Source organism: Triticum aestivum, chromosome 3B (genome assembly GCF_018294505.1).
Source record: "Triticum aestivum cultivar Chinese Spring chromosome 3B, IWGSC CS RefSeq v2.1, whole genome shotgun sequence".
Classification (NCBI taxonomy): Eukaryota; Viridiplantae; Streptophyta; class Magnoliopsida; order Poales; family Poaceae; genus Triticum; species Triticum aestivum.
In genome coordinates this window covers 438,446,464-438,472,868 of record NC_057801.1, presented here as the reverse complement: position 1 = coordinate 438,472,868, position 26,405 = coordinate 438,446,464, and positions in this window count along the sequence as shown.

The following is a 26,405-nucleotide window of genomic DNA, read 5'->3' as shown; positions in this document are numbered from 1 at the left end:
CCCTCCGGAGAGGAAAGTGAACAAACCCGGCAAGGTCAAATGCAGATCAAGCCAGAGAAGAGCAAGGCAGCGGAGGCAGCCCTAAGGTTGCGGCAAGGAAGAAGGTGGTCCAACACCCAGTGTACTTTGTCAGCTCCCTGTTGTAGGGGGCTAGATCCAGGTACTCTGGTGTGCAAAAGTTGGTTTTTGGCCTCATCATGGCCTCACGGAAACTGCATCACTACTTCCAAGCCCACGAGATCACTGTTGTCACCCGCTTCCCTTTGCAATGTATACTCTGAAACCTTGAGGCTACCGGCAAGATAGTGCAGTGGGCCTTGGAGTTATCCAGCTTTGGTTTGAAGTTTGAGAGCACATCAACTATCCAGAGCAGAGCACTGGTGGAGTTTATTGCAGAGTGGACACCAACCCCAGATGAAGAAGTGTTGGAGACAGTTATTCCCGACAAGGAAGTGCCCCAAGAATGGATCATGTATTTCAATGATGCCTTCTCCCTACAAGGTGCAGGGGCTGGCATGCTTCTCGGTGCTCCCACTAGGGAACACCTAAAGTACGTCGTCCAGATGCATTTTCCCCGGGAGAAGGCTACCAAAAATACAGCAGAGTAGGAAGGGCTCCTTGCCGGGCTCAGGATTGCAACAGAACTGGGGATCAAGAAGTTGATCATCCACGGAGACTCACAACTCGTGGTGAGGCAAGTCAACAAGGATTACCAAAGTCCATTGATGGAGGCATACTTTGAGGAAGTGAGAAAGTTGGAGGAGCGCTTTGACGGATTGCGAACAGAGCACATACCCCGTGTGGAAAACAACATTGCTGATCATCTGTCAAAGTGCGCTGCGCAAAAGCTTCCTGTGGAACCAGGAACTTTTGTTCTCCATCTGACTCAACCCTCCGTATCCCCGGCAACAATGGCCCGGAAGAGGAGGAAACTGGACTCCAGCAAGCCTATCCCGATAGAACCTCCCGAGGCTCCTGACAGAGAACTTGTCGGGAACAACTCCCCTTTGGTCGCTGAGCTGCCCCCTCCTGCCAGACCACCGGTCCCCATGGTCGAGGAATGCGCTCTCACGAAGGAGGAGGTGCCGCTAGTCCTCGATGCCGAGCCTCGGGCTCCAACTTGGGCGTGGCACATAGTCCATTTCCTCCTAACTAAAGAACTTCCTGAAGAGCAAGAAGAAGCTGAAAGAGTAGCCAGGAGGGCCAGTATGTACCAGTTCATTGACAACACACTGTACAGAAGAAGGCCCAACGGTGTGAAATTGAAGTGCGTCTGCCGAGAAGGAGGAAAGGAACTATTGGCAGAAATACACCAAGGCATGTGCGGCTCACACATAGGATCGAGGGCTCTGGTTGGGAAAGCCTTTCGGCAAGGATTTTACTGGCCCACAACCCTCCAATATGCACTTGAGTTGGTCACGAAGTGTGAAGCCGACCAGTTCCATTCCAAGAATATCCACCTGCCTACCCAAGCTCTTCAGACAATCCCTTTGTCATGGTCGTTTTTGGTCTGGGGGCTTGACATTTTGGGCCCCTTCCCACGTGCTACCGGGGGATTTGAATTCTTGTTCATTGCAATCAACAAGTTTACAAAGTGGCTGGAAGTAGAGCCCGTGAGAAAGGTGACTGCTCAGTCAGCTATCAAGTTCTTAAAAGGATTGATGTACCATTTCGAAGTCCCTGCTCAAATCATGACCAACAATGGCACCCAATTCACGAGCCACGCCTTCATGCAATATGTTCATGCCCTCGGAAGCAAGATCTCATTCACCTGTGTTACTCATCCAAGGAGCAACGGGCAAGCCAAGAGGTCGAACGCTGAAGTTTTGCGAGGAATCAAGACGAGAACATTTGATAAGCTGCAGAAGTGTGGCAGGCGGTGGATCAACGAGCTGCCAGTGGTTCTTTGGTCAATCAGAACAACACCAAATCGAGCTACTGGGCAGACTCCCTTCTCCGTAGTCTATGGGGCAGAAGTAGTTATCCCCACGGGAACTCATCTATGGGTCACCTCGAGTGCTTGCCTATGATGAAGTAGCGCAGGAACAACATCAGCGTGACGATGTTGTGCTACTCGAGGAGAACCGTCTCCGGGCTGCTACGTGTGTTGCACGCTACCAGCAAGCCCTGCGCCACTATCACAGCCGCAGGGTTCATGCCCGGAGTTTTGAGGAAGGCAACCTTGTCCTTTAGCGCGTTCAGTCATCCAAGGGTACAAACAAGTTGATGCCGAAGTGGGAAGGCCCTTACCGGGTAGTACGAGTCACCACACATGGCGAGACCGGAGATGGCATTCAATTGCAAAACTCATGAAACATTAAGCATCTCCGCAAGTTCTACTTGTATGGCGCAACTGTCGGGCCCTGCCCGGCAGCCACCCTTTTTGTACAGGCCTTGCCTCTGTTGCATGTAATGCCTTGTACAAAGCTAGGCGCAGACCCTGAGCAACAGAGAAATGAATGAAGCACTAGGGGGGCCCCGACAAATTGCATGCATGCAGAAGCATATCATGAGCATAGCATGTTCATGTAGATTAGATCGCATGAGGCATCATTTTCATCTGCATCAAACTGCAGCCTCCTACCGTGGGTTTGTTCCCAAAGAGGAGAAGAGAATACAAGCCTACATAGCGATCCCCGGCAAGCCAAAAGATAGGTTCTCTCTCTTATCCATACGTGTTTTATAAGTAAAACTTGTGCATAAGAAAACCTCGCCGCTTTCGAAACTCAGGTGCTCCCATCCTTCGACTCGAACGTTGCTTCGGTCGGGATGGTTGTAGTGGCCTTTGGTGCGAAGGATTGGCAGGGTGCTGTGATGTGTACTATGCAACCTTCTTCTTGTAGACTCATGTTGGACCTCCAAGCGTAGAGTTTTATAGGACAATATCAAATTTCTCACAAGTGGATGACCTAAGGTTTATCAATCTGTGGGAGGCGTAGGATGAAGATGGTCTCTCTCAAACAACCTTGCAACTAAATAACAAAGAGTCTCTTGTGTCCCCAACACACCCAATACAATGGTAAATTGTATAGTTGCACTAGTTCGGCGAAGAGATGGTGATACAAGTGCAATGTGGATGGAAGATATAGGTTTTTGTAATCTGAAATTATAAAAATAGCAAGGTAACTAGTAACAAAAGTGAGCGAAAACGGCATTGCAATGCTTGGAAACAAGGCCTAGGGTTCATACTTTCACTAGTGAAAGTTTTCTCAAAAATGATAACATAATTGGATCATATAACATTCCCTCAACGTGCAACAAAGAGTCACTCCAAAGTCACTAATAGCGGAGAACAAACAAAGAGTTTATTGTAGGGTACGAAACCACCTCAAAGTTATTCTTTCTGACCGATCTATTGGGCTATTCCTAGAAGTGTCACAAACAGCCCTAGAATTCATACTAAAATAACACCTTAATACACACATCAACCAAAACCCTAATGTCACCTAGATACTCCAATGTCACCACAAGTATCCGCGGGTTTGATTATACGATATGCATCACACAATCTCATATTCATCTATTCAAACCAACATAAAGAACTTCAAATAGTGCCCCAAAGTTTCTACCGGAGAGTCAAGACAAAAACGTGTGCCAACCCCTATGCATAAGTTCACAAGATCACAGAACCTGCAAGTTGATCACCAAAACATACATCAAGTGGATCACGTGAATATCCCATTGTCACCACAGATAAGCACATGCAAGACATACATCAAGTGTTCTCAAATCCTTAAAGACTCAATCCGATAAGATAACTTCAAAGGGAAAACTCAATCCATTACAAGAGGGAAGATGGGGAGAAGCATCATATGATTTAGCTATAGTAGCAAAGCTCGCAATACATCAATATTGTTCCAAATCAAGAACACGAGAGAGAGGGAGGGAGGGAGGGAGAGAGAGAGAGAGAGAGAGAGAGAGAGAGATCAAACACATAGCTACTTGTACATACCCTCAGCCCCGAGGGTGAACTACTCCCTCCTCGTCATGGAGAGCGCCGGGATGATGAAGATGGCCACCGGTGATAGATTGTCCCTCCAGCAGGGTGCCGGAACAGGGCCCCGAGAGGTTTTTCGTGGCTACACGGGCTTGTGGCGGCGGAACTCCTGATCTAGGTTCTGATTTGGAAGTTTGGGGATATATAAGAGGTGTTGGCGTCGGGAACAAGTCAGGGGGGTCCCCGAGTCAACCACAAGATAGGGCGCATGCCCAGGTGGTAGGGAGCGCGCTCCTATCTTGTGGTTGGATCGAGACCCTTTTGGCCCAACTCCGATGCTCTGTGGGCTTCTTCTGGTCCAAAAATAATCACCGTAAATTTACTCTGTTTGATATTCCTTTTCTGCGAAACTCAAAAACAAGGAAAAAACAGAAACTGACACTGGGCTCTTGGTTAATAGGCTAGTCCCAAAAATAATATAAAAATGCATATAGAACATCGAAGATGGATAATATAATAGCATGGAACAATCAAAAATTACGAATACATTGGAGACGTATCAAGCATCCCCAACCTTAATTCCTGCTCGTCCTCGAGCAGGTAATTAAAAATAGAATTTTTGATGTGGAATGCTACCTAACATATTTATCAATGTAATCTTCTCTATTGTGGAAAGAATATTCAGATCCATAAGATTCAAAACAAAAGTTTAATATTGACATAAAAACAATAATACTTCAAGCATAATAATAAAGAAATCATGTCTTCTCAAAATAACATGGCCAAAGAAAGCTATCCCTACAAAATCATATAGTTTGGCTATGCTCCATCTTCATCACACAAAGTATTAAATCATGCACAACCCCGATGACAAGCCAAGCATTTGTTTCATACTTTTGATGTTCTCAAACCTTTTCAAGTTTCATGCAATACATGAGCGTGAGCCATGGACTTAGAACTATAGGTGAAACAGAATATGGTGGTTGTGGAGAAGACAAAAAAGGAGATAGTCTCACATCAACTAGGCTTATCAATGGGCTATGGAGATGCCCATCAATAGATATCAATGTGAGTGAGTAGGGATTGCCATGCAACGGATGCACTGGAGCTATAAATTTATGAATGCTCAAAAGAAAACTAAGTGAGTGTGCATCCAACTCGCTTGCTCATGAAGACCTAGGGCAATTTGAGGAAGCCCATCATTGGAATATACAAGCCAAGTTCTATAATGAAAAATTCCCACTAGTATATGAAAGTGACAACATAGGAGACTCTCTATCATGAAGATCATGGTGCTACTTTGAAGCACAAGTATGGTAAAAGGATAGTAACATTGCCCCTTCTCTCTTTTTCTCTCATTTTTTTGGGTCCTTTCATTTTTTTGGCCTCTTTTATTTTATTTTATTTTTCATCCGGAGTCTCATCCCAACTTGCAGGGGAATCATAGTCTCCGTCATCCTTTCCTCACTGGGATAATGCTCTAATAATGAAGATCATCACACTTTTATTTACTTACAACTCAAGAATTAGAACTCGATTCTTAGAACAAAATATGACTCTATATGAATGCCTCCGGCGATGTACCAGGATGTGCAATGAATCAAGGGTGACATGTATGAAATAATTATGAACGGCGGCTTTGCCACAAATTCAATGTCAACTACATGATCATGCAAAGCAATATGACAATGATGAAGCGTGTCATAATGAACGGAACGGTGGAAAGTTGCATGGCAATATATCTCAGAATGGCTATGGAAATGCCATAATAGGTACGTATGGTGGATGTTTTGAGGAAGGTATATGGTGGGTGTAAGGTACCGGCGGAAGTTGTGCGGTACTAGAGAGGCTAGCAATGGTGGAAGGGTGAGAGTGCGTATAATCCATGGACTCAACATTAGTCATAAAGAACTCACACTTATTGCAAAAATCTATTAGTTATCAAAACAAAGTACTACACGCATGCTCCTAGGGGGATAGATAGGTAGGAAAAGACTATCGCTCGTCCCCGACTGCCACTCATAAGGAAGACAATCAATAAATAAAAATCACGATCTGACTTCATCACATAACGGTTCACCATACATGCATGCTACGGGAATCACAAACTTCAACATAAGTATTTCTCAAATTCACAACTACTCACTAGCATGACTCTAATATCACCATTCATATCTCAAAACAATCATAAGGACTCAAACTTCTCATAGTATTCAATGCACTTTATATGAAAGTTTTTATTATCTCCCTCTTGGATGCCCATCATATTAGGACTAAATTCATAACCAAGGCAAATTACCATGTTGTTTAAGACTCTCAAACTAATATAAGTGAAGCATGAGAGTTCATTAATTTCTTCAAAACAAAACCACCGTCGTGCTCTAAAAAGATATAAGTGAAGCACTAGAGCAAATGACAAACTACTCCAAAAGATATAAGTGAAGATCAATGAGTAGTCGAATAATTATGTGACTATGTGAAGACTCTCTAACATTTAAGAATTTTTCAGATCTTAATATTTTATTCAAACAGCAAGCGAAACAAAATAAAATAAAATGACATTGCAAGGATAGCACATATCATGTGAAGAAGCAAAAACTGAGGCTCAACCAAAACTGACCGATAGTTATTGAAGAAGACAGGTGGGATGCAAACCGGGGCATCCCCAAGCTTAGATGTTTGAGCTTTTGTGTCTCCTTAATTCCTTTTATAGCACGGTTTCCCGAAATCTTAAAAGCTTCATCTACACAAAACTCAACAAGAACTCGTGAGATAAGTTAGTATAAATCAACGCAATAACCTTATCATTCTCTACTGTAGCAAATCACTAAAATTATTATTTGACATTGCATACTAAATGCCTCTGCATTTTTGATACGTCTCCAACGTATCTATAATTTTTTATTGTTCCATGCTATTATATTACCCCTTTTGGATGTTTATGGGCTTTATTTTACACATTTATATCATTTTTGGGACTACTAACCGGAGGCCCAGCCCATATTGCTATTTTTTGCCTATTTCAGTATTTCGAAGAAAAAGGAATATCAAACGGAGTCCGAACGGAATGAAACCTTCGGGAGCGTGATTTTTGGAACGAACGTGATCCAGAGGACTTGGAGTGCAAGTCAAGAAGCAGCCGAGGCTCCCACGAGAGAGGAGGCCGCCCCCCCCCCTGTAGGGCGCGCCCCCTGTCTCGTGGGCCCCTCGGGCGGCCACCGATGTACTTATTCCTCCTATATATACCCACGTACCCCGAAAACATCCAGGAGCACCACGAAACACAATTTCCACCGCCGTAACCTTCTGTATCCGCAAGATCTCATCTTGGAGCCTTCGCTGGCACTCTGCCGGAGGGGGACTCGACCACGGAGGGCTTCTACATCAACATCCTTGCCCCTCCGATGAGTTGTGAGTAGTTTACCACAGACCTACGGGTCCATAGTTATTAGCTAGATGGCTTCTTCTCTCTTTTTGGATCTCAATACAATGTTCTCCCCCTCTCTTGTGGAGATCTATTCGATGTAAACTCTTTTTGCGGTGTGTTTGTCGAGATCCGATGAATTGTGGGTTTATGATCAAGTTTATCTATGAAAAATATTTGAATCTTCTCTGAATTCTTTTATGTATGATTGAGTTATCTTTGCAAGTCTCATCGAATTATCATTTTGGTTTGGCCTACTAGATTGATCTTTCTTGCCATGGGATAAGTGCTTAGCTTTGGGTTCAATCTTGCGGTGTCCTTACCCAGTGACAGAAAGGGTTGCAAGGCACGTATTGTATTGTTGCCATCGAGGATAACAAGATGGGGTTTATATCATATTGCTTGAGTTTATCCCTCTACATCATGTCATCTTGCTTAATGCGTTACTCTGTTCTTATGAACTTAATACTCTAGATGCAGGCAGGAGTCGGTCGATGTGTGGAGTAATAGTAGTAGATGCAGGCAGGAGTCGGTCTACTTGTTATGGACGTGATGCCTATATACATGATCATGCCTAGATAATCTCATAACTATGCGCTTTTCTATCAATTGCTCGACAATAATTTGTTCACCCACCGTAATACTTATGCTATCTTGAGAGAAGCCACTAGTGAAACCTATGGCCCTCGGGTCTATCTCCTATCATATTTGCTTTCAATCTACTTTTCTTTGCATCTTTACTTTTTGCATCTATATTATAAAATACCAAAAATATATTTATCTTACCATACTATCTTTATTAGATCTCACTTTCGCAAGTGGCCGTGAAGGGATTGACAACCCCTTTATCGCGTTGGTTGCGAGTTCTCAGTTTGTTTGTGTAGGTGCGTGGGACTTTTGAGGAGCCTCCTACTGGATTGATACCTTGGTTCTCAAAAACTGAGAGAAATACTTACGCTACTATTGATGCATCACCCTCTCCTCTTCGAGGAAAACCAACGCAAGCTCAAGACGTAGCAATATTTAATACTCCCATCCTCAAATAGAATCATTAAACAGGCAAACATATGCAAACAATGCAAACATAACAGCAATCTGTCTAAACAGGACAGTCTATAAAGAATGCAAGAGGAATCATACTTTCCTAACTCCAAAAATTATGAAAAATTACCACACTCTAGAAAATTTATTGTACATTAATGTGTAAAAATTTCAAGATTTTATCATGTTCTGACTATTCTCCAATATTCAAAACATAACAGCAAACTTTCTGTTTTCAAACAACAACATAAAGACTTGTAAGATAAGCATGGTAAAGGCTATACTTGACCTTTTTATTGAACTAAAAGATATAAAACATGTATCTGAATAACATCAAACAAATATAAACAAAATAAAATGACTCTCCAAGCAAAACATATATCTTGTGGTGAATGAAAATATAGCCTCAAGTAAGGTTACCGGTGAACAAAGACGAAAGAGGGGATGCCATCCGGGGCATACCCAAGCTTAGATGCTTGGATGTTCCTTGAATATTACCTTGGGGTGCCTTCGGCATCCCCAAGCTTAGGATATTTCCACTTCTTATTCCGTAGTCCATCAAAACTTTACCCAAAACTTGAAAACTTCACAAGACAAAACTCAACAGAAAATCTTATGAGCTCCGTTAGTATAAGAAAATAAATCACCACTTGGGTACTGTTGTGAACTCATTATAAATTGTTATTGGTGTTATGTATAATGTATTCCAACTTCTCCATGGTTCATACCCTCCGATACTACTCATAGATTCATCAAAATAAGCAAACAACACAATGAAAACAGAATCTATCAAAAACAGAACAGTCTGTAGTAATCTAGAAACTTTCCATACTTCTATAACTCAGAAAATTCTGAAAAATTAGGACAATCTAGGAAATTTGTATATCAATCTTGTGTAAAACAATTCAGATCAAAAGCATGTTCCAGTGAATTTTCAAAATTCCTGGAGTGAGCGCAAAAGTTTCTGTTTTTGCACAGAATGAAGTCAACTATCATCCACACTATCCCAAAGGCTTTACTTGGCACTTTATTGAAAAAAGCTATAAAACATGATTACTACAGTATCTTAATCATGTGAACACACAAAAGCAGTAGGGGTAAATATTGGGTTATCTCCCAACAAGCGTTTTTCTTCAATGCCTTTTTAGCTAGGCAAGATGATTTCAATTATGCTCACATGAAATATAAGAATTCAAACATAACGGGAGCATCATGAGGCATATGACTAGCACATTTAAGTCTAACCCACTTCCTATGCATAGGGATTTTGTGAGCAAACAGTTTATGGGAACAAGAATCAACTAACATAGGAAGGCAAAGCAAGCATAACTTCAAAACTTTCAACACATAGAGAGGAAACTTGATATTATTGCAATTCCTACAAGCATATATTCCTCCATCATAATAATTTTAAGTAGCATCATGAATGAATTCAACAATATAACTATCACATAAAGCATTCTTTTCATGAGCCAAAAGCATAGAAATTTTATTACTCTCCACATAAGCAAATTTCTTCTCATGAATAGTAGTGGGAGCAAACTCAACAAAATAACTATCATGTGAGGCATAATCCAATTGAAAATTAAAATCATGATGACAAGTTTCATAATTATCATTATTCTTTATAGCATACATGTCATCACAATAATCATTATAGATAGCAACTTTGTTATCATAATCAATTGGAACCTCTTCCGAAATAGTGGATTCATCACTAAATAAAGTCATGACCTCTCCAAATCCACTTTCATAATTATCAAAATAAGATTCAACACCCTCCAAAATAGTGGGATCATTGCTTCCTAAAGTTGACACTCTTCCAAACCCACTTTCATCAATATAATCATCATAAATAGGAGGCATGCTTTCATCATAATAAATATTCTCATCAAAACATGGGGGACTAAAAATATCATATTCATAAAATATAGCATCCCCAAGCTTGTTGCTTTGCATATAATTAGCATCATGGATATTCAAAGAATTCATACTAACAACATTGCAATCATGCTCATCATACAAAGATTTTATGCCAAACATTTTATAGACTTCTTTTCTAACACTTGAGCACAATTTTCCTTTCCATCATTTTCACAAAGATATTAAAAAGATGAAGCATATGAGGCAACCTCAATTCCATTTTTTTGTAGTTTTCTTTTATAGACTAAACTAGTGATAAAACAAGAAACTAAAAGATTCAATTGCAAGGTCTAAAGATATACCTTCAAGCACTAACCTCCCCGGCAACAGCGCCAGAAAAGACCTTGACGTCTACTACACAACCTTCTTCTTGTAGACTCGTGTTGGGCCTCCAAGCGCAGAGTTTTGTAGGACAGTAGCAAATTTCCCTCAAGTGGATGACCTAAGGTTTATCAATCTGTGGGAGGCGTAGGATGAAGATGGTCTCTCTCAAACAACCCTGCAACCAAATAACAAAGAGTCTCTTGTGTCCTCAACACACCCAATACAATTGTAAATTGTGTAGGTGCACTAGTTCCGCGAAGAGATGGTGATACAAGTGCAATGTGGATGGTAGATATAGGTTTTTGTAATCTGAAATTATAAAAACAGCAAGGTAACTAGTAACAAAAGTGAGCGAAAACGGTATTGCAATGCTTGGAAACAAGGCCTAGGGTTCATACTTTCACTAGAGCAAGTTCTCTAAACAATGATAACATAATTGGATCATATAAACGTGCAACGAAGAGTCACTCCAAAGTCACTAATAGCGGAGAACAAATGGAGAGATTATTGTAGGGTACGAAACCACCTCAAAGTTATTATTTTTGATCGATCTATTGGGATATTCCTATAAGTGTCACAAACATCCCTAGAGTTCGTACTAGAATAACACCTTAAGACACACATCAACCAAAACCCTAATGTCACCTAGATACTCCAATGTCACCACAAGTATCCGCGGATTTGATTGTATGATATGCATCACACAATCTCAGATTCATCTATTCAAACCAACACAAAGAACTTCAAAGAGTGCCCCAAAGTTTCTACCGGAGAGTCAAGACGAAAACATGTGCCAACCCCTATGCATAAGTTCACAAGGTCACAGAACCCGCAAGTTGACCGCTAAAACATACATCAAGTGGATCACGTGAATATCCCATTGTCACCATAGATAAGCACATGCAAGAAATACATCAGGTGTTCTCAAATCCTTAAAGACTCAATCTGATAAGATAACTTCAAAGGGAAAACTCAATCCATTACAAGAAGGTAGAGGGGGAGAAGCATCATATGATTCAACTATAGTAGCAAAGCTCGCGATACATCAAGATCGTGCCAAATCAAGAACACGAGAGAGAGAGAGAGAGAGAAAGAGAGATCAAACACATAGCTACTGGTACATACCCTCAGCCCCGAAGGTGAACTACTCCCTCCTCGTCATAGAGAGCGCCGAGATGATGATGATGGCCACCGGTGATGGATTCCCCCTTTGGTAGGGTGCCGGAACAGGGTCCCGAGAGGTTTTTCGTGGCTACACAGGCTTGCGGCAGCGGAACTCCCAATCTAGGTTCTGTTTTGGAAGTTTGGGCATATATAAGAGGTGTTGGCGTCGGGAACAAGTCAGGGGGTCCCGAGTCAACCACAAGATAGGGGGGGCGCCCAGGGGGTAGGGCGCGCCCTCCTGTCTTGTGGTTGGCTCGGGACTCTTCTCGCCCAACTCCGATGCTCCGTGGGCTTCTTCTAGTCCAAAAATAATCACCGTAAATTTTCAGCTCGTTTGGACTCCGTTTGATATTCCTTTTCTGCGAAACTCAAAAACAAGGAAAAGACACAAACTGGCTTTGGGCTCTTCGTTAATAGATTAGTCCCAAAAATAATATAAAAATAGCATATAAATGCATATAAAACATCCCAGATGGATAACATAATAGCATGGAACAATCAAAAATTATAGATACGTTGGAGTCGTATCAGGCTGGTCCCTCTGTATGGTTTGTGTCCAGCAAGCCTAGCTCCGCGGTAGCAGACTGAGGGTACCGGCAGGATAATCTGCCGAGGAAAACTTGTTTACTTGAATGTATAGAGGCATTCTACCTTTGCATGGGCATGATAATGCACAAGTGCCCGGCAAGGTTTATCTTTTCCATTAATATGCTGATCAACAAGTACAAATCCTACAAAACACAAACATGGATAAAAGAGATTGCATAATTTAAACTAAAGTTTGGCAAGTTCCTACACATTTTAGATTGAAAAAAAGATAAGTGCCCCATAATCCCCCTTTCTCGTTCCTCCCTCCCCATGTATTGCGGTGGGAAGAGAAGAGACAGAAGGAGTGTCTAAGCAGACGCCCGACCCGTCCCGTCAAGGGCTTGCCGAGCGTAGCCTGACAAGATCGGGAGTGGCGAGGCTATGAAGGAGAGGGGCGGAAGGAGCAGATCGCCGGTGCCCTGGTCACCACCTCCGGGACCAGCAAGAAGCCCCAGCACAAGCACCGGCAGGGAGAACCGCTGGAGCTCAGCTGGAAGACTGCTGGAGGAGGCGAAGGCACCAAGAGAGCGGCCCCCTCCCCGACAACCCGGAGGCCGGTGATGATGGTGTCGGGAGGGAAGGGGAAGAGCGAAAAGACGAGGCGGCAGGTCGCCAATACGAGACGAAGGCGTTGGTGCCATCGTACTCCGACCTGACGCCCTGCCAGCCGCCTTCTCCATCTTCCCTAGTTCTTTCTTCATCACCACCGCTCCGGGAGGATGCCGGCCCCTCGGGCCTTCACCTCCCCTGGAGATGCAACGGGCGATGGCAACGTCCGAGGAGTGCGAGGGCCATCGTTCCCCTCCTCGGAGGGCTGGGAGATGCCGCCACCTTCAACGTTCGCCCCGACTTCACCAAAGGGAGCGATGCTGGGTTTGAAAGTGCGTTATATCGACTAGAGGGGGTGAATAGGCAATTTTTATGAATTCTTCACTATGGAATTCGCTGGTGAGGAAATTCCTAAATGAAGAACTACTTGCAGTGGAATAAGTACGCAAAAGTAAACATAGCAGAACACAAGCATAGTCATCATGATGAAATGAAAACAAGCATAGAGTACAGAAAGTGTAAGCACATGATAACACAGGATGAAGACGGACAGACTGAAGAAATTGAACTGAGGAAATTGAGAAAGTATTCAGTCGAAGTCTTCAAACAGATATGAATAAGCACACAACAACTGAAATGAGGAAATGAAAGAGTTGAGGAAATAGAACCAGTAAGCTTGGTGAAGACAGTGATTTGGTAGACCAGTTCCAACTGATGTCTCAGTTGTACGTCTGGTTGGAGCGGCTAGGTATTTAAACCTGAGGACACACAATCCCGGACACATAGTCCTCGCCGTATTCTCCTTGAGCTAAGGTCACACAGACCTCGCCCAATCACTCGTGGTAAGTCTTCAGGTGACTTCCAAACCTTCACAGACTAGGTCACTCAGTGATCCATAGTTCTTCTTGGATGCTCTAGACCATGACGCCTAACCGTCTGGAAGAAGTACAGTCTTCAAAGGTAACAAGCGTCGGATCCACGCATGATCAATCTCTTCAGTGATGCTCAATAACTTTGAGTTGTAGGTGTGTTGGGTTTGGGTTTTCCTCACTTGATGATTTTCGCTCAATGTCCTCGGAGGATGGGATGCTCTCAAATGACAAGTGTCAGTTTCTCTTGGAGCAACCAACCAGCTAGTGGTTGTAGGGGGCAGCTATTTTAGCCTAGGGAGCAGCCCGACATGATAAGACGTAAATGCCCTTCAATGATATGACCGTTAGGTGGGTAGGTATTTTGGGATAGCTGGCGCATAGCACAGCAACGGTCGGAATTTTGACTCACAAATTCCTCAGGGCTATCATGTTCCTCACTGTGTAGGCAATCCGCACTGGCGAAATCCTAACTCCTTAGTCAGAACAAATTCCTCAGCAACCAGAAGAACTTCGTCTCGGTTACTGAAGAAACTGACTGAACTGTATGAGATTTCCAATGGCCTCACTCGAAGGGATTGGTAGGTGTAGGAATTTGAGTTGAGCATCACATGGAAATTTTTCCTTAGTATTTCCTTGACCCCCTTTAACAGTACGGTGTTTCCTATGACTCAAGAAAGAGAAAATGAAACTAGAAAAACAAAAGTCTTCACGCTTCATGTTCCTCGAATGATTGCCAAGTCTTCAAGGTCACGCCAATTTCTTCACTTTCAAAGTCTTCAGAAAGTCTTCAGAAAGTCTTCAGAAATCCAAAGTCTTTAGTTGAAGAACTTCATTTTTAGGGGTCGACTTTCTCTGTAAATATCAAACTCCTCATAGACTTATAGACCTGTGTACACTCACAAACGCATCAGTCCCTTAACCTATAAGTCTTCAATACACCAAAATCACTAAGGGGCTGATATGTCTCCAACGTATCTACTTTTCCAAACACTTTTGCCCTTGTTTTGGACTCTAACTTGCATGATTTGAATGAAACTAATCCGGACTGACGCTGTTTTCAGCAGAACTGCCATGATGTTGTTTATTGTGTAGAAAAGAAAAGTTCTCGGGATGTCCTGAAAATCCACGGAGGCACTTTTTGGAAAATATAAAAAATACTGGCGAAAGAATCAAGACCAGGGGGCCCACACCCTGTCCACGAGGGTGGGGGCACGCCCACTCCCCCTGGGCGTGCCCCCCTATCTCGTGGGCCCCCTGGACCTCCACCGACCTCCACTCCAACTCCATATATTCACGTTCGGGGAGAAAAAAATCAGAGAGAAAGTTTCATCATGTTTTATGATACGGAGCCACCTCCAAGCCCTAATCTCTCTCGGGAGGGCTGATCTGGAGTCCGTTCGGGGCTCCGAAGAGGGGGATTCGTCGCCGTCGTCATCATCAACCATCCTCCATCACCAATTTCATGATGCTCACCGCTGTGCGTGAGTAATTCCATCGTAGGCTTGCTGGATGGTGATGGGTTGGATGAGATTTACCATGTAATCAAGTTAGTTTTGTTAGGGTTTGATCCCTAGTATCCACTATGTTCTGAGATTGATGTTGCTATGACTTTGCTATGCTTAATGCTTGTCACTAGGGCCCGAGTGCCATGATTTCAGATCTGAACCTATTATGTTTTCATGAATATATGTGTGTTCTTGATCCTATCTTGCAAGTCTATAGTCACCTATTATGTGTTATGATCCGACAACCCCGAAGTGACAATAATCGGGATACTTCTCGGTGATGACCGTAGTTTGAGGAGTTCATGTATTCACTAAGTGCTAATGCTTTGTTCTGGTTCTCTATTAAAAGGAAGCCTTAATATCCCTTAGTTTCCGCTAGGACCCCGCTGCCACGGGAGGGTAGGACAAAAGATGTCATGCAAGTTCTTTTCCATAAGCACGTATGACTATTTACGGAATACATGCCTATATTACATTGATGAACTGGAGCTAGTTCTGTGTCACCCTATGTTATAGCTATTACATGAGGAATCGCATCCGGCATAATTATCCATCACTGATCCATTGCCTACGAGCTTTTCACATATTGTTCTTCGCTTATTTACTTTTTCGTTGCTACTGTTACAATCACTACAAAACCCAAAAACATTACTTTTGCTACTGTTACCTTTATTATCATACTACTTTGCTACTAAATACTTTGCTGCAGATACTAAGTTATCCAGGTGTGGTTGAATTGACAACTCAACTGCTAATACTCAAGAATATTCTTTGGCTCCCCTTGTGTCGAATCAATAAATTTGGGTTGAATACTTTACCCTCGAAAGCTGTTGCGATCCCCTATACTTGTGGGTTATCAGGGGCACTAGATGCACTTACAGGGTTTGCCACAGACTCCAAGCGCCACGTCCCAGACGGGCACTGGGGACCCCAGGGGCTCCGGTGTTGGAGGACGACCGGTCCAAGCAAAGGAGACAAGCATTCCTCCATAATGGGAAGGCTTGATATCTCCTACGCTATGAGCGGCTCGCCCATCGCATCTTTCCGGAGCTCGGACCAGACTCACTCCCGAGTGTCGGCATGGGTGCTCGACATCATCAACCCCAAGCTAGGACCCGGGGCCTAGCCCCGGGCTCTCCTTTTCAGCATACCCAGAAGAAAGCAGAGAAAGGAGGAGGAGGGGTGTGAGGATGAGTACTCCCACTCCTCCCCCGCCCCTTCTTTTATAGAAGGGCCGGGGCCGAGAGTCGATCCCTCAGCGGGTAACTGCCATCCTCCTCCACCAATTCATGAAGACCGGGCCCTGCCTTGGCGCTCTCTCGCACCATGCACCTCCGTTACCTACCCCACTCGATGCATGCGGCATACATGGCTAAGGATAAGAGCATGGTGGGAAGAGTGAATTGGCAGTTACTCACCCGTTCGTTAAAGTCATTCATGGGCCATTACAAAAGTGATCCTACCACGATTGGCGTTACACGACGCACGGGAGAATCGGAAACTGACCTCGGCTCAGGTTAATGAAGAAGTAAAGAAGATCTCAAGGGGCGAGCAATTGTTACCCCCTCATCTGTGTACAAGTTAGGGCCTACCCCGACGACGCCCGACAACATGTTCGGGCCAGGCCCGGGGGCTCCTGTCGGTGCAACAACCTAGGTCTGTTGCCCAGACCGTGCCCAGGCCTGAGATCAAGATTAGAACATCCAAGACCAGACCAAGCACAAGAGATCAGCTCTTTGAAGAATCAGAGTACATATCAAGTAGACCAAGTCAAGCCAAAGGAAGCAAGATACGACGAAGGGAAAACCTCCCTTGCCGGGCAGGCGAGCCCGGCGAGGTCAAGGTTGCCCCGAAAGCAAGCCTTAAGGCTGTCCCAGCAGGCCTGCCGGGCCCCTACAAAGGCAAACCACCCCGCCAAGGCTTCACCGCTCCACCTCACAGCGACACAAGTCATCAATCGGTGAGGTGTCAATCCCCCAAGTGACTAAGTGGTTGTTTCTTGCCACATGGCAACCACTTCCTATGAAAATCACCTCCAAATGACACTTGTCCAGCGACATATCATGCAAACAGGAGAGAAGGTGGCCGAGCGCTCGGCAAGGCTTGCCGGGCAGGCCATGATGTGACACTAAGCGGCGCATTTAATGTGATCTGCCATGTCTGCAGAGTTAGGTATGATAGCACTGTTTGCTATCTAATCAGTACACAATGACTAATTTGCCACTGTGATGACCCCTTGATCTATAAAAGGACCTTGTACACTCATACGCGCGTAGCTGCTCTCGCCCCGAGGCCAGTCTACCGGGCAGAAGCGCTGCGCTTCCACCAAAATCCACCATCAATCCACCAAAGTAGGAGTAGGGTTTTATGCCTCGTGGCGGCCCGAACCTGGGTAAAATCACCCGTGTGATCTTTGTCGTGCTGCGCGATATTCTCCGCTCTTTGTGCAATGTGCTCATCCCCCCTGCCGAACCACAAGGGGCTCATGGCCCCATTGGTGGCCGTGGTTTCCCACGACACGATGTGACCGGACTTTAGGGCGGCGCTGACCGACGCGACCTCTCAGGATCCGTCACTTCAATGCGGACGCAGCTTCCCGACGAACCAACTCCGCCCGATGCGGCTCATTGAAGTGGCTGGTTGTCCTCATCGGCGGGCGGCTCCTCGATGAAAGCGGAGATCTTCATCTCCTCCGGCGACGAGGAGGACTAGCCGCTGCAGCAGCAGCAGTCAACGCCATCGTCGGCGGCCCAGGTGTACACCGCCATGGACGAGGAGTACGAGCAACAGATGGAGTTGATGCTCCGTCGCTCCATGATCCACCTGAACGGCCCGGCTCCGCCACCGGGGATGCTCCTCCCTGCGAAGCTGGAGCCAGCATCCCCTCCGCGATCTCCGTCGCGCAACCGTGGCGTCCAAATTGAACGCGACATGAAGGAGGAGCCCCTCTCGTTGCCGATGTGGTGCGTGAAGGAGGAGCGCCTCTCGCCGCGCCCCGGCGTGTGAAGGAGGAGTAGTTCTCTCCGCCGCCCTGGCACGTGAAGGAGGAGCGCCGCTCACCGCCGCCCGTGCCCAATGTGATTGCGAAGGCATGCGGATGCCTTCACCACTACCTCGGCGGAGGCTGCGGCGGCAGCGGCAGCCCTTCGTCGTCTTGGAGCACCCTAACAGGACAGGAGTACGACGACAGGGAGCGGCGCCGGCGGGACAAGTGCAACGCGGCGCACCGGCCTTGGACCGCTCCGCGACGACGACGGAGACGAGCAAGCGACGTCTCCGCCACCTCGACGGGGAGAGGGCCAAGTACAGCGAGGAGTGGTCTCTCAGCGAGATCGCCGCCTCCTGTAAGCCCCCACCCCGCCCATGTTGTTGGTGGCCGCGGCCGCACTGCGCACGTCGCAGGAGGAAGCATAGAGGATCATCCTTCACGCCACCATTTGTGTAACGTGTCCAACGACTTTGTTGCGAATGAATGGACGGACGGTATTCACGTCGTTGAATTCAAAGATTCGATACATGTAGACAAGGGAAAGTGCAATTCTGGTTACTCTATTCTTTTTTCTTTCGTGTGTTCATAAAAAATTCTTTTTCCTTTCAACAAAAGAACACTAGTCTACGTAGTAACGTATGTTTTTTTTTTTTTGAACACACGTACGATTCTTTCTTCCAATGAAAGAAAAGCATACGGGATAAGATGTGCTGGCTGTCAGTTAAACCAGTGATGAGTATTGTGGTGCAGCAGCTAAATTAACAAGAGGGCACTAATAATCTTCTTCGGCCAATAATGTAGAGCAATTGGATGGTCATAACTCATAAATTGGTGTGAACTGCTTACGGTTTTGGTCTTGGATTCTAAAGAGAAAAGTGAAGGCTATCTTCTACTCGCTCTATCTCTCTCAAGTTCGTAATGGACGGGTCACACGCGCGCAGTGGGTGGATGATGCAAGAAAACCATGCATATATGTACGTGTTACTCCGTACGTGGTAGTATCGAATTATCCGATATGCCGGCAGCATATACAAATGGACTAGTTTGATCGACTAAAGCACTTTTCTTAGGGAAAAGACGCACTTTCTAGTTGAATTCGCCGTGGCACGCATATTGCATCAGCGGCTGCGTGCTTGCATGGTCAGTCGGTCCAAGATGCTTAGCTCCAACACTTCGCTGTCTAGCTAGGATGCGGAAAAAAAGGACGCGTACGTTTTTCCTTTTTGCCGTACCGATCGAGATCCGTTTACGTTCATCGCAAGTCTCGTATCCACTGCTTATTTACTACACCTTTGTAACTTTTTTTCGAGAAAACTTTCGATCAATTCATCTTCAATCATGGTAGTACAACAAACACCAGAAATAATAAAAATCACATCCAGATCCGTAGACTAACTAAATATAAGATTTCTATAGTTTAATTTAAGAAAGCCGATAAGTCCCGAAAGTTCGGGATTTGTCCATGGTAAATCAAAAGTTTTTTATATAGTTTATATACGTAGGGAATGACAAGTTTAGTTGGTATGTTTGGCAATTCTGTCCTTTGTTTGTTTTTTTGTCAGAAAATTGCCGTATTTGTCAACAGACTTGCCATCCCGGTGTCAACTAAAATTGTCATAAAAAAACATTTGATTTTTCATCGGCAAATCCCGAACATGCGGGGTTTATCATTTCCGTAATTTAAACTGCAAAACGTTTTATATTTAAGAACGGAGGTAGTACCTGTACTCACTAAGAACTACTCATCATACCCCGCGCGTTGCTGGGGAATCGGTTGCAATATATTTCAATGAGATTTGATTGTGTTATATATAAATATTTGGATTGATAACATGTGAACAAAAATATATATCACTTATTATATTTGAGTATGTATAGTTGTAAAATATTTACTCGATATAAGTAGAACAACAGAATTATTATTTTCTATGCATGGTTGCATGTGGTGGTGGGTCTTTTCTCATGTATGGTTGCATGTTGAGGTGGGTCTTATGTTTTTTTTGAAAGATCCAGCTTGGCTGGCATTCATTGATTTAGAAGGAAGCATATGGGAGACAAAGTATGATCAGGTGATGGAAATGGAAACTAAAAAAGAGAAAACATCACGGGGGGGGGGGGGGGGGGTCTTTGACCTGCAGCCCCCGCTAACAAAAACCCTAAGAGGCTATCTCACACCTAGATCCCCAAAGGGGGGCTCGATAGCTTTTGCTCCGGCTAGCCGCCAGTGCTCCATCGTGCGTCGAATGGCATCGATGACATCCTTCAAAGTTGCTTTTTTCGATCTGAAAGTGCAGCTATTTCTTTCCATCCAAATTGCCCAGGTGGTAGCCATGATCATAGTCTTCACTCCCTTCCTGTTTTCCGCTCTTGATTCATTTAAAATTTCCCTAACTGCCGAGGGTGTGCATCGCCGCTCTTGCGACGGCGGGGCGAGGGACGAGCATCCTTTCCATTCTGCCACCTTTGTCCAGATCGCCTTCGAGAACGGGCAGTTCCAGAAGAGATGCACGGAGGACTCTAGGTTTTTGAGGCAAAACTGACAGAAATATGGATTTCGCCATCGTCGTCATTGCAGACGGTCGTTGCACTTGCACCACACTCTATCGTGGTGAATCAACCAGGAGAAGATTTTGATCTTGCCTGGCGCCCACACTTTCCAGATGGTCGACTTCATTGCATTGTTTGGCAGGTTTTTGAAATGAGCATTGTAGGCAGAGCTCGTGGAGCAGATTCCTTTTCCGCTTCCCATCCAAGTGATCATATCTTCCCGTTGTTCGTTGTTCAGTCCTCCATGTTCTGTGATCCTGCGGGCCAGCGTGACCACATCATGGACAATTTCTTCATACTGTCCGTTGCCAAGGCTGTGGATCCAGCAATCATCTGGTAGAGCTTCAGCTACTGTTTTAAACTTGCTTCTAGCCCTTTTGAACAGCATTGGAAAAGTTTGATAGAGGGGTTCATCTCCCAGCCAATGGGAGGTCCAAAATTTTGTTGTCTTGCCGTCTCTGATGGCAATCTTCGTGAGCTTATTTAATAGGGCCTTGTCATTACTATCACACGGAGTCGGGAAAGCTTTCCAAGGCCTGTCCGGCTGCATCCATTCCAACCAAAGCCATCGGAGACGGAGTGCGCTGCCGAAGAGTTGGAGATTTTGAATGCCCAGGCCGCCCTTTTGGATTGGGGAGCATACCATTTTCCAGTTAACTTTGCACTTTTCGCCTGACAAATCTTCATTTTGCGCCCATAGGAATCGTCGCCTGGCCTTGTCAATGTCCTTCAGAAGCTTTTTTGGGAGCCTCAGTACTGTCATTGCATATGTTGGCAGCGCTGACAGTACGCTACGGACAAGGATTCTACGCCCCGCAAGGTTCATGAGTCTACCTTTCCATCCTGCAAGGCGAGCCCTAATTTTATCCAGAAGGAATTGAAGATGTACTAAATGAATTCTACCAGTGGAGACCGGGAGGCCTAGGTAAGTCATAGGGAATCCTACTACGGAGCCGCCAAAACTATGCAGTACGTCAGCAAGTTCTACATTGTTGCACCTAATCATGGCCACCGAAGATTTGTTTTGGTTTAAGCGAAGACCAGAGGCATCCCCGAAAAGGTTGAGGAGTTGCAGAAGTGAGTCGACCTCCTCTTTGATTGGGTTGGTGAAGATCACAGCGTCATCAGCATATAGGCTAATCCTCATGCTGGCACCTCTCCCTGGCAGTGGGGAGAAGATGCCAAGATTTACAGCAGCGTTGAGGAGGAGGTAGAGGGGGTCGATGGCGATGATGAACAGCAGTGGGGAGAGCGGATCGCCTTGCCTCAGGTCCTGCAAGTGACCAATGGCTTGTCCTGCGACGCCATTTAACAAGCAGGTGGATGTCGCCGTGGAGAGGAGGATGGAGATCCAATCTCTCCATCTTGTAGGGAAGCCTAGACATTGAAGTAGTTCAAGGAGATAATCCCAGGAGATGGAGTCGAACGCTTTCTCTATATCTAACTTGAAGAGCAGGGCAGGTTTATTTCTTCTGTGGAGAGATTTGACGCATCCTTGGACGTAGAGGTAACTGTCGTGGATACATTTTCCTTTTTGGAAAGCTGATTGTGCAGGGGATATGATCTGAGGAATGACTGCAGCGAGGCGCATAGAGAGGACCTTGGCGATCAGCTTTGCCACTGATCCTATCAAACTGATAGGTCTAAAAGGCTTCACTTTCCTTGCGCCTTCTCTTTTCGGAATCAGCGTGATCAAGGCCTTGTTTAGCTCTGAAAAGTTTGAATTGATCGCCCTGTAGAACTTGGAGAAAGCAGCCATGATGTCGTCCTTGATGATACTCCAACACGAACGAAAAAATAGGCCAGTGTATCCATCGGGGCCTGGGGCTTTCTTTGCCGGAGAATTCATAATGGCTGCCCAAACCTCTCCCTCTGAGAATGGGTTATCTAACCCCACTTCCGGCAGAAGAGGCAAATGGAGCTGCTCCCAGTTGATTGTGAGGGGCCGGTTTTTTCTCGATCCCAACTTATTTGAGAAATGCATGAAGATCTCTTGGGCTTTCTCCTGATGCTGGGTTAGTATCTCCCCTCCTTCAGATTGCAGTGAATGCACATAATTTTTTCTCCTTCTATTGTTGTACTTTGCGGAAGAATTTTGTGCTAGCATCTCCAGCCCTAATCCATAGCACCCGAGAAGCTTGTCGTCTTCTAACTCTCTCAATTGCCGCAAATCCGAGCACTCTGGCTTTAAGCATTTTCCTTAGTGCAAATTCTTCCTGGGTGAGTTGCCTGTTCTCTTGAGCAATATCTAGTCTAAGGATGACTTCATTTGCTATGTGGATCTGCATCTTGGCCTTGCTGAAAAGTGATTTGCTCCATATCCTTAAATTCTTTGCAGTTCTCTGGAGTTTTACCTTCAGTCTGATGAAAGGACAGTCGTGGGAGACTGGCCTGTTCCATGCATGCATCACTGTTTCTTGGAAGTGTGGAAACTTGGGCCAGTGATTTTCAAACTTGAATCTTGCTGGCTTTGGTGGGCTTGCACAAGGGGAGAGGAGTAGCGGGCAGTGATCTGAGAAAGACGTCAATGCTGCATTCAGCATGCATCCATTGTGCAAGGTCTCCCAGTCTATATTGCAGAAAAATTTGTCTATGCTGCAGAAGGTTGGGCTCTCTCTTTCATTGCTCCAGGTGAATCTTCTGTTGTGGCATTTGATTTCCTTTAAACCCGCAAAATCTAGGGCTTTTCTGAACCTTCCCGTGAGCCTCCTGTTTAGGCTTGAGTTGCTTTTGTCTCTAGCTTCATAAATCATGTTGAAATCTCCTGTGATCAGCCACGGCTCTCCAACTGGTGGTGTAATGCTGGCCATCTCAGCAAAGAACTCCTCCCTGATGGTATCTTCATTTGGTCCGTAAGCCGTTGTGAGCTAGTACTGAGCATTGGTGCTAAGCTCAGTGACTTTGGCCATGATGGTGAATCCGCCAATTGAGTGTGAGTCGATGGTAACTATATCTTTGTTCCAGAAAAATGCAGCACCACCCCTCGTCCCCAGGGCCGGGAGAACAACGCAGCCCTGCAGTAGCTGCCCACCTACTTCTTTTGCTAACTCTGAAGACCAAATTTCTATCTTTGTTGCTTGCAGCGTCAGTATGGCAGTTCTGTGAGTATATGTAGTTTCTCGAATGGCCTCTCGCTTGGCAGGCGCATTAAGCCCTCTAACATTCCAAGACATTATGGAGCAATGGTTTCTATTCATTTGGACACAATGATTTGCTCCGTCGACTATCATTACTGAAACAGGGGATACAACACACCACCGATCGTTCCAGGGGGCGATGACGGCCACCAACAGGCCCAAAACCCCGTCATCGTCTAACTCGCAACATGATCCTAGAACTGAAGGAAATATGCCCTAGAGGCAATAATAAAGTTATTATTTATTTCCTTATATCATGATAAATGTTTATTATTCATGCTAGAATTGTATTAACCGGAAACATAATACATGTGTGAATACATAGACAAACAGAGTGTCACTAGTATGCCTCTACTTGACTAGCTTGTTAATCGAAGATGGTTATGTTTCCTAACCATAGACATGAGTTGTCATTTGATTAACGGGATCACATCATTAGGAGAATGATGCGATTGACATGACCCATTCCGTTAGCTTAGCACACGATCGTTTAGTATTCTGCTATTGCTTTCTTCATGACTTATACATGTTCCTGTAACTATGAGATTATGCAATTCCTGTTTACCGGAGGAACACTTTGGGTGCTACCAAACATCACAACGTAACTGGGTGATTATAAAGGAGTACTACGGGTGTCTCCAAAGGTACATGTTGGGTTGGCGTATTTCGAGATTAGGTTTTGTCACTCCGATTGTCGGAGAGGTATCTCTGGGCCCTCCCGGTAATGCACATCACTATAAGCCTTGCAAGCAATGTAGCTAATGAGTTAGTTACGGAATGATGCATTACATAACGAGTAAAGAGACTTGCCAGTAACGAGATTGAACTAGGTATTGGATATCGACGATCGAATCTCGGGCAAGTAACATACCAATGACAAAGGGAACAACGTATGTTGTTATGCGGTTTGACCGATAAAGATCTTCGTAGAATATGTAGGAGCCAATATGAGCATCCAGGTTCCGCTATTGGTTATTGACCGAGAAAAGTTCTAGGTCATGTCTACATTTTTCTCGAACCCGTAGGGTCCGCACGCTTAAGGTTTCGATGACAGTTATATTATGAGTTTACATGTTTTGATGTACCGAAGGAGTTCGGAGACCCGGATGAGATCGGGGACATGACGAGGAGTCTCAAAATGGTCGAGATGTAAAGATTCATATATTGGATGATATGGTTAGGCCAAGGGGTCAAGCCCATGAGGCTTTAGGTCGGTGCAAAAGGAGTTTTGCGGAGGCCAGGGGGCCAAACGCCGGAGACCTTGGCGTCTGGCCCTGGGCCAGACACCGAGGCCCATGGCGTCTAGGCCAGACGCCAAGGATTGTGGCGTTTGGTCCTGGAGTCCGAGTGGGACTCTTGCCTTTCGGGCAAAACCGACTTTGAGGAGGCTTTTGCTCCAAGTTTCGACCCCGGGGCTCAACATATAAATAGAGGGGCAGGGCTAGCACCAAAGACACAACAATTGATCCCTTGGATCTCTTAGCCGTGTGCGGTGCCCCCCTCCACTATAGTCAACCTCGATAATATCGTAGCGGTGCTTAGGCGAAGCCCTGCAACGGTAGAACATCAAGATCATCACCACGCCGTCGTGCTGACGGAACTCTCCATCGACACTCGGCTGGATCGGAGTTCGAGGGACGTCATCGAGTTGAACGTGTGCTAGAACTCGGAGGTGCCGTAGTTTTGGTGCTTGATCGGTCGGGCCGTGAAGACGTACGACTACATCAACCGCGTTGTGCTAACGCTTCCGCTTACGGTCTACAAGGGTATGTAGACAACACTCTCCCCTCTCATTGCTATACGTCACCATGATCTTGCGTGTGCGTAGGAAATTTTTGAAATTACTACGTTCCCCAATAGTGGCATCCAAGCCTAGGTTTTATGCGTTGATGTTATATGCACGAGTAGAACACAAGTGAGTTGTGGGCGATACAAGTCATACTGCTTACCAGCATGTCATACTTTGGTTCAGCGGTATTGTTGGATGAAGCGGCCCGGACCGACATTATGCATACGCTTACGCGAGACTGGTTCTACCGACGTGCTTTGCACACAGGTGGCTGGCGGGTGTCTGTTTCTCCAACTTTAGTTGAACCGAGTGTGGCTACACCCGGTCCTTGCGAAGGTTAAAACAGCACCAACTTGACAAACTATCATTGTGGTTTTTGATGCGTAGGTAAGAACGGTTCTTGCTAAGCCCGTAGCAGCCACATAAAATTTGCAACAACAAAGTAGAGAACGTCTAACTTGTTTTTGCAGGGCATGTTGTGATGTGATATGGTCAAGACGTGATGCTATATTTTATTGTATGAGATGATCATGTTTTGTAACCGAGTTATCGGCAACTAGCAGGAGCCATATGGTTGTCGCTTTATTGTATGCAATGCAATCGCCCTGTAATTGCT